Source organism: Ranitomeya imitator, unplaced genomic scaffold (genome assembly GCF_032444005.1).
Source record: "Ranitomeya imitator isolate aRanImi1 unplaced genomic scaffold, aRanImi1.pri SCAFFOLD_1630, whole genome shotgun sequence".
NCBI classification, from domain to species: Eukaryota; Metazoa; Chordata; class Amphibia; order Anura; family Dendrobatidae; genus Ranitomeya; species Ranitomeya imitator.
In genome coordinates this window covers 127,252-137,500 of record NW_027193998.1, presented here as the reverse complement: position 1 = coordinate 137,500, position 10,249 = coordinate 127,252, and positions in this window count along the sequence as shown.

Here is a 10,249-nt window from a genome sequence, read left to right as displayed (position 1 = left end):
ATACATTAAACGGTGACTATCACTAGAGAACTACAAGGTCATAATGTGCAGACCCCTCCAGAACACCCAGGTTATTTCCATTTTTTCAGTTGTACCTCAGCTCCAAACAACCCATATGAGCTGAATTAACTCTTAGGTTTGTGACCCAACAGAACGATCTTAGAGATGATGGAATTCTTCTGATCTCATTGTTTACACTGAGAAAATTTTCAGGATCAAGGAATTTTCATCTTTCTCATCAGCTTCCATCATTTTCCTCAGAGAAAAGTAAAATAAAGAATAAATATTCCCTTGTTTCACAAATAATCATTTTACTCATTCTCGTCCTGAATACTGCTCTCCACTAATCGGTCTCCCTCTTGATAAACTCTCCCACTGAATGCAGCAGCCAGCTGTCACGAGTAGGTCACGTCTTCCTGGGAGATCTTAGAAAATCACTACATATTGTGAATCACATATCTTTGTTGTGAATTCTGTTGTCGAACTCCCTCCTGTGGTCGTGAATGGTACTTCGGCGAGTTCTGTCCATGGACTCCCTCTGGTGGCTGTTAGTGAAGCTGCTGCTTCTGAGGTTCCTTACACAGGTGACGTGGTTTATCCTTTGGTTGGCTGCTCTATTTAACTCCACTCAGATCGTTACTCCATGCCAGCTGTCAATGTTCCTGCATTGGTTCAGTTCGCTCTTGGATCTTTCTGGTGACCTGTCTTCTCCAGCAGAAGCTAAGTTCCTGATAGTTATTATTTGTTCATTGTTTCCTTGTCCAGCTGGTTATCATGATTTTGTCTTGCTAGCTGGAAGCTCTGGGATGCAGAGTGGCATCTCCGCACCGTGAGTCGGTGCGGAGGTCTTTTTGCGCACTCTGCGTGGTCTTTTGTAGTTTTTGTGCTGACCGCAAAGATACCTTTCCTATCCTCTGTCTGTTTAGTAAGTCTGGCCTCCCTTTGCTGAAACCTGTTTCATTTCTGCGTTTGTGACTTTCATCTTTACTCACAGTCAATATATGTGGGGGGCTGCCTTTTCCTTTGGGGAATTTCTCTGAGGCAAGGTAGGCTTTATTTTCTATCTCTAGGGCTAGCTAGCTCTTAGGCTGTGAAGAGGCGTCTAGGGAGAGTCAGGAATGCTCCACGGCTATTTCTAGTTGTTGTGATAGGATTAGGGCCTGCGGTCAGCAGAGCTCCCACATCCCAGAGCTTGTCCTGTGTGAGTTTAACTATCAGGTCGTGCCGGGTGCTCCTAACCACCAGGTCATAACAGATCTTCCATTTAGCCTGAGTGTTTTTTCATATTAAGTGTATTTTGTTTCCTTTGGTGCTGCAGAGGTTAACAACCCTTTCTATGCTGGTTAAAAACTTACAATTCCATCTCCCAGCTGTTCCTGATCTGGTCATTTCTCTCTCTATAAAGTCTGGCCAGACCTCCTCTTCCGTGTCAGTGAAAGTTTTACTTCCTAGCTCCTTGGAGTTGCTGAGCAGAACTGAATGTACATTTGGTTTGTCCGTTCATACAGTTCCCTATATACCTCTCTACCTTTGGGTGAGTGTTTTGTATTTTAGTTGATTTTTGTTATCCCTGTTTGTTCTGCATATTTATACACTAGAATCCAAAATAGATCACAAGACAGTTAATCATGTATAGATCAAGACATGCTAAAGAGAAGGAAACTTAGTTAAAACCAATACTTTATTTTGATAAATCTAAAACAATTCACATGATATTAAATAATATATTTATAAATATATGTGATATTTTAATATAAAAGTGCCATCAATGGACCCACAGCAGAAATTTTGTAAAGAAGCAGCATGGATGGATGGGACAGGGCCTGGCCCAGTATTTCTAGCTTACAAATTGATCAGCAAGAGATGGATGAGTGACAGGTGTAGGCCTGGTGCTCTGAGACGCCTTCCACTACAGGTAACTCACCAGATGGAAACCAAACTTGGAGTTTCCACATTTCAAAAATGTATTGGCACACACCACAAAAGTGGCATCAATTTCTCCAGAGTAGAAACAGTATAATGGTGCTTTGAGACCCCTTCTGCAACATCTGGTAACCAGCTCGTACCCCCCACAGACTAATGGCCTGTGGAGCAGTTCAATGGCACTTTGAAGCAATTGCTTAAGATGTTGGTCGACTCTCTCCAAGCGGTACCTCTCACACCTGTTATTTGCCTACCTGGAGGTTCCACAGGCCTCAATGTGGTTCTCCTCCTTTAAGCTCCTGTATGGGCAATGTGTGCGGGGGCTCCTGGCTCTGGTGAAAGAGGTATGGGAAGGCGACTTGACCTCCCCTGAAGTGTCGGTCATTGAGTAAGTAGTGCGCTTCCGGGAGAAGATGATGGCCTTCATGAGGCTGGTGCATGACAATATGACCCAAGCCCAGATTGACCAAAAGCATTGGTATGACCAGAATGCTTGTGAGAGGACCTACCAGGTGGGTCACAAGGTGTGGGTACTGGTCCCCATAACACAGAACAAGCTTCAGGCGGCCTGGAGGGCCTATACCTCGTTCACCAGCAGCTCAACGCCATCACGTACCTGGTCACAATGGACCATGCCTGTGGAAGGAGGAAGGCCTTCCACTTGAACACGATGAAGGCCCATCATGAGTGGGAAGCCTGAGCCCTCACCATGTGCAACATTCTTGAGGAAGGAGAGGCAGAAATCCTCCTGGATCTGCTTACCCAAGCCAAGGCAGGTGGATCCATTGAGGATGCGAAGGTTGGCAACCAGCTCTCAGAGTACCAATGGTCCCAGCTGATTGTCACCCTACACCCCTTCCGGGAGCTGTTCAGCAGCCTGCCCAGAAGGACTGAGACATCCATCCATGACGTGAACACTGGGAATCACCCCCAGATCCGGACTTCAGCATATCAGGTCTCTCACGAGGTGCAGCAGCACATGAGCCAAGAGATTGATGAAGTGCTGAAGCTGGGGGTGTTCCAAGCAACCGGCAGCGCATGGGCTTCGCCCGTAGTCCTCGCCCCCAAAAAGAACCAAACAACCTAGTTCTGCGTGGACTACAGGGGGCTCAATGCTGTGACACTCACTGATGCATTCCCCATACAACACATCGATGACCTGCTGACGATAACCAGTTGCCAGGGCTAAGTACCTGACCATCTTGGATCTGAGCCGGGGGAATTGGCAGATTTCCATGATCCATGAGGCACGGGAATGCTCTGCCTTTACTACCCCATTTGGACTGTACAAGTCCACAGTGATGAAGTATGCTTCTGCCACTTTTCAGTGGATGGTCAACACACTGCTTAATGGACTTGAAGGGTACGCGGCCGTGTACCTGGAAGATATCATTGGGTGCAGGTGCTTGGGCGGATCCAACGGGCAGGTTTAACCATCAAGCCAGAAAAATGCTAGCTGGACATGGGTGAGGTCCACTACCTAGGTCACCGGGTAGGCAGGGGGGTTCTGAAGCTAGAGCCTGGGAAAGTGGATGTCATTGCTTCCTGGCCCACCCCCAGGACCAAGAAGCAGGTGGTGTTCCTCCTGGCGACCGCCAGGTACAATAGGTGGTTAGTCACACACTATAGTACCCTGGCAAAGCCCCTGACCGACCTCACCAAGAAGAAGTTGCCCATCGCAGTAAACTGAACAGTCCCCTGTGAGACAGCTTTCCAGGCGCTCATGATCACTCTCTCAAGCTTCCCAGTACTACAAGCTGCTGACTTTGAATGACCGTTTGTAGTACAGACCGACACCAGTGACTTTGGCCTTGGTGCTGTGCTCAGTCAGGTTAACTCAACAGGCCAGGAACATCCTGTCTTGTACCGGAGCAGGAAGCTATTGCCAAGGGAGGTGGCCTACTCCACGATGGAAAAGGAATGCCTGACAATTGTATGGGCCCTGCAACGTTGGCAACCCTACTTATACGGGCACCACTTCTTCATAGAGATGGACCACAATCCCCTCAGCTGGATACACATGGTCTCCTGGATGAATGAGAGGTTGCTACGCTGGAGCCTCAAGCTCCAGCAATACCACTTCACCATTTGACATAAAAGGGGGCGTGACCACTGGAATGCTGACGATTTATCCTGGCAAGGAGAGGTTGTGGAAGTGAGCGCGAGGGAACAGAGGAATGTGATATCCCCTAGCGCCCTTTAAAGCGGGGAGGTGTGAGGGATGAGGGAGACTTCATTTTGGATTTATTAATTTAGGCCCCATAGATTATCCAGAGATCTCCCTTCACAGCAGGGTTGTGGCCCCCACCCTTGGGAAAAGTACACAAATTCCAAGAAAACAGAACTTTTGCCACATGGCCGGAGAATTAGAGGTCACGTGTTAATAAAGGCAAGGAGGAGCAGAACTAGGACCCCTGCTGTCTTTTGTGCAAGTCGGCCAACATCAAGGGAAAGGGTCACCGACATCTAGAGATGAATTATTAAAGTACCGTGCATCTCAGGGGCATAAGTTCAATATGCCACCAGAATCCTGGGAGACCTTCGCACACACCCCTGCATCTCACCTTTCTCTAGCTGTCCCATATACCAAGCTATCGAGACTGGTTCTCCAGAACCACTTAGCTGACTGAAGTTTGGACGTTACATATCGGTTCAGCCCCAACGAACCCACTGAGACGTCTGTCGTCCCATTTGGGCATCCCACTAGGAAGTTATGGCCCATCCTAGATATTGGGAATTATTTCAGCTAGGAGGTCAAGGGAGAATTCAGTCCAGCCTAGAGGGGCGGTGGTGAATATGGGAGGGGGCAAGCTAGGAGTTGAAAGTTAGGCACACACCTTTAGCCTTTGTCATTGTTTTACAATGGAAGCTGCGCCACGTCACGAGTGGAGATGGACCAGAAACTAAGAAGGTGCCTGTGGATATGAGAGCTTCCCTTCATCCACAATGTATAAGAAGCAGTAATGTGACACATACAGCTAACTGCTAACCCTATACCTGTACACTACCTTTATCTGTACATTTGGCTACAGTATCTATATATTATATGTATATACATATTTGTATCATCTAGTGCACCTTTCGGCAATTAATTTATCAATTAATTTTGGGCTTAACTTTTATCTCCAAATCCAATTTCCCATATCCGTGAATCCGGGAAGTACTTATACGTTGCCCGGGGTTGGTTTCTGACCCGATATAAGCTTGATAATGGACCACACTTATATCTAACAAGGAACTGGTGGCAGTATACCATACTAGTGTTATTGGAGGATCCTGGCAGTGATGGACCAGAGGTTTATATATTCCTGGCCTGGACTGGTGATATATATACCGCCTTCACTGCAGAGTGCCTCGATAATCAGTATGTGACAGGGCAGCCTCTCCGGCGACTACTTATCCTAGGTGCAGTTTCATGACTAACCTGAGAGTAAGGTGGTGCCAGAGAGCTGTGAATGTCTAAGCTCCGTCACAGATTGGTGACGGCGGGGTGAAATCCATATCCCCCAACTCCCTCCTGTGTTTTCCTTACAGGCGGTTGGAGAGTTATGACAAGGGGAAAAAAAGGGTAATTTGGGGCATGAATGCAGATGTTTTTCTCCTCTTGAGTTTGAGAATCTTTGGAGCAGACCTCTGATGCCCATGGAATAGAATGTGTGAACAGCTCTGCAGACTCACCCATCTCTGGTTCCCCACAGTCAGTTAGGCAGTTGGAGACTTGTGACGCAGGAGGAAAGAAGGGTAATTTGTGTGCCACCTTTGAGGATTGTACTGTGTGTGATGTTAAGGAGGAGAAAAAGGAGGAGAGGCCACGTCATGCAGCGCTTGCCTTCCACTGGAGCACATGTTCTTTCTGATCCTCATCCACAAAGCGTACCGTTGTGTAGCCCATCCAGTAACACAAATTGACAGTTGTCTTTGGATAAGACGAGTGGGTGTTTGTTCAGCAGAGCTTTCGGTAACATTACCACCAACCACAAATACACTTCGAACACCAAGCCTAATCCCCATCCACCACAATCTTGATTTTTCATACTCATGTTGGATGTACCCCTTCCCCTCTATTAACCAGCTGTTTCACAGCCCTAGGCCCACATATGTCAGTCACCTGTCAGTAAATTAGCAATCAGTGGCGTATCCAGGGGGGCAGCCGGGGCATGTGCCCCGGGCGCAGCCAACAGGGGGCGCCAGCGGGCCGCCTAATGATGTGGCGGTCCAAGGAGGCTCCTCGATGAGTCATACCCAGGGGTCGGCAGGGGAGTGGGAGCGGAGGCTGTCTAATTATACTCACCTGCTCCTGGCGCGGTCCCTGCAGGTCCCTGGCTCCCCAGCGCCGGCAGCTTCTCACATGGTACCGCTCATTATAGTAATGAATATGCAGCTCCACCTCCCATAGGGAGAAGCTGCAGCGCCGGGGAAGCAGGGACTGCACAGCACCAGGAGCAGGTGAGTATAATGGGGAGGGGAGCGCAGTGCTGCGCCATATTCACCTGCTCCTCGTTCCAGCCGCCGCACCGTTTTCAGCAGTGACGCTCAGGTCATAGGGCATGGTGACATGGTTAGTGCCTGAACGTCAGTGTGGAAGACGCTGAAGATGGAGTGGCGGCTGGAATGAGGAGCAGGTGAATTTTGAAAGTGCCGAGGGCCTGAGCGACGAGGGGTGAGTGATTTTTTTTTTTATCGCAGCAACAGCAAATGGGGCAAATATCTCGATGGAGCATCTTATGGAGCCATAATCAACGTTTCTGCAGCATTGTATGGCGCAAATATATTTATGGAGCATCTTATGGGGCCATAATCAACGTTTCTGCAGCATTATATGGGGCAAATGTCTCTATGGAGCATCTTATGGGGCCATAATGAATGTTTCTGCAGCACTATATGGCGCAAATATCTTTATGGAGCATCTTATGGGGCCATAATAAACGTTTTTGCAGCATTATATGGGGCAAGTGCCTGTATGGAGCATCTTATGGGGCCATAATTAATGTTTCTGCAGCACTATACGGGGCAAATGTCTCTATGGAGCATCTTATGGGGCCGTAATCAACGTTTCTGCAGCACTATATGGCGCAAATATCTTTATGGAGCATCTTATGGGGCCATTATTAACCTTTATGCAGGATTATATGGGGCTGCTGATTCAATGTGGATATTCAAAAACCTACTGATGTCTCAATTAATTTTACTTTTATTGGTATCTATTTTAACATTATGGGGATTCAGGAATGTACCTTGGCTTGATCATACAGTTTCAATAGAGTTGAGGTTCAAATGGGGGAAGTTTGGGGGGGCGGGTGTTGTGAATTCTGTTGTCGAACTCCCTCCTGTGGTCGTGAATGGTTCTTCGGCGAGTTCTGTCTATGGGCTCCCTCTGGTGGCTGTGAGTGAAGCTGCTGCTTCTGAGGTTCCTTACACAGGTGACGTGGTTTATCCTTTGGTTGGCTTCTCTATTTAACTCCACTCAGATCGTTACTCCATGCCAGCTGTCAATGTTTTAGCATTGGTTCAGTTCGCTCCTGGATCTGCCTGGTGTCCTGTCTTCTCCTGCAGAAGCTAAGTTCCTTATTGTTATTTTTGCTCATTGTTTCTTTGTCCAGCTGGTTATCCTGTCTTGCTAGCTGGAAGCTCTGGGATGTAGAGTGGCCCCCCTCCCCGCACCGTGAGTCGGTGCGGAGGTCTTTTTTGCACACTCTGCGTGGTCTTTTGTAGGTTTTTGTGCTGACCGCAAAGATTCCTTTATATAACTCCGCATAGCGGCGTGCTCTGGCACAGATAAATTAAACAGACGGCCCTTAGGAAACTTACTACCAGGTATCAAATTAATAGCACAGTCGCAATCCCTATGAGGAGGTAGGGCACCAGATTTGGGCTCTTCAAATACATCCCGGTAATCTGATAAAAACTCAGGGACTTCAGAAGGATTGGAAGGCGAAATTGACAGCAATGGAATATCACCATGTACCCCCTGACAACCCCAGCCGGACACAGACATAGATTTCCAATCCAATACTGGATTATGGACCTGTAGCCATGGCAACCCCAAAACGACCACGTCATGCAGATTATGCAACACCAAAAAGCGAATATCCTCCTGATGTGCAGGAGCCATGCACATGGTCAATTGAGTCCAGTACTGAGGCTTATTCTTGGCCAAAGGCGTAGCATCAATTCCTCTCAATGGAATAGGATACTGCAAGGGCTCCAAGAAAAAACCACAGCGCCTGGCAAACTCCAGGTCCATCAAATTCAGGGCAGCGCCTGAATCCACAAATGCCATTACAGAATAGGACGACAAAGAGCAAATCAGAGTAGCGGACAAAAGAAATTTAGACTGTACTGTACCAATGGTGGCAGACCTAGCGAACCGCTTAGTGCGCTTAGGACAATTGGAGATAGCATGAGTGGATTCACCACAGTAAAAACACAGCCCATTCCGACGTCTGTGTTCTTGCCGTTCAGCTCTAGTCAAAGTCCTATCACATTGCATAGGCTCAGGCCTATGCTCAGAGAATACCGCCAGATGGTGCACAGCTTTGCGCTCACGCATGCACCGATCGATCTGAATGGCCAAGGACATAGACTCGTTCAGACCAGCAGGGGTTGGAAATCCCACCATGGCATCCTTAAGGGCTTCAGAAAGACCCTTTCTGAAAATTGCCGCCAGGGCACATTCATTCCACTGAGTAAGCACAGACCACTTTCTAAACTTCTGACAGTACACCTCCGCTTCATCTTGACCCTGACACAAAGCCAGCAAGATTTTCTCTGCCTGATCCACTGAATTTGGTTCATCATAAAGCAATCCAAGTGCTAGAAAAAACGCATCTACATCTCGCAATGCAGGATCTCCTGGCGCAAGGGAAAATGCCCAGTCTTGAGGGTCACCACGCAACAAAGAAATAATGATTTTTACTTGTTGAACGGGGTCACCAGAGGAGCGGGGTTTCAAAGCTAGAAACAGTTTACAATTATTTTTGAAATTCAAGAATCTAGATCTATCCCCAGAAAATAAATCAGGAATAGGAATTCTAGGCCCTAACATCGGATTCTGAACCACAAAATCTTGAATGTTTTGTACCCTTGCAGTGAGATGATCCACACAAGAGGACAGACCTTGAATGTCCATATCTATACCTGTGTCCTGAACCACCCAGAGGTTAAGGGGAAAAGAAAGACAAAACACAGTGCAAAGAAAAAAAATGGTCTCAGAACTTCTCTTATCCCTCTATTGAGATGCATTAATACTTTGGGCCAGCTGTACTGTTATGACCTGGTGGTTAGGAGCACCAGGAACGACCTGATAGTTAAACTCATACAGGACGAGCTCTGGGATGTGGGAGCTCTGCTGACCGCAAGCCCTAATCCTATCACACACACTAAAAATAGCCGTGGAGCGCTCCTGACGCTCCCTAGGCACCTCGTCACAGCCTCAGAGCTAGCTAGCCCTAGAGATAGAAAATAAAGCCTACCTTGCCTCAGAGAAATTCCCCAAAGGAATAGGCAGCCCCCCACATATAATGACTGTGAGAAAAGATGAAAGTCACAAACGCAGAAATGAAATAGGTTTTAGCAAAGAGAGGCCAGACTTACTAAATAGACAGAGGATAGGAAAGGAATCTTTGCGGTCAGCACAAAAACCTACAAAAGACCACGCAGAGTGTGCAAAAAAGACCTCTGCACCGACTCACGGTGCGGGGGGGGGCACTCTGCATCCCAGAGCTTCCAGCTAGCAAGACAAAATCAGGATAACCAGCTGGACAAAGAAACAATGAGCAAAAATAACAATAAGGAACTTCGCTTCTGCAGGAGAAGACAGGACACCAGGCAGATCCAGGAGCGAACTGAACCAATGCTAAAACATTGACAGCTGGCATGGAGTAACGATCTGAGTGGAGTTAAATAGAGCAGCCAACCAAAGGATAAACCACGTCACCTGTGTAAGGAACCTCAGAAGCAGCAGCTTCACGCACAGCCACCAGAGGGAGCCCATAGACAGAACTCGCCGAAGTACCATTCACGACCACAAGAGGAAGTTCGACAACAGAATTCACAACAGGCGGGGGCACCAAACCGATCCTTTGCCAGGAAAAGCTAGATACACCTCTGTTAGCAATCTATAGCTATTTGCTGAGATACTGTGGCTTGACCACAGAATTAGCACAAAATATTTAGTTGTGAACTGTTGTCTGGACCACACGATTAGCACAAAGGATTTAGATGCTGAAATGTAGACTGTTGGCTGGACTACAGAATTTGCACAAAGGATTTAAATTCTGAAATGTGATCTCCTGGCTGAACCACATTATTAGCACAAACTTTAGAT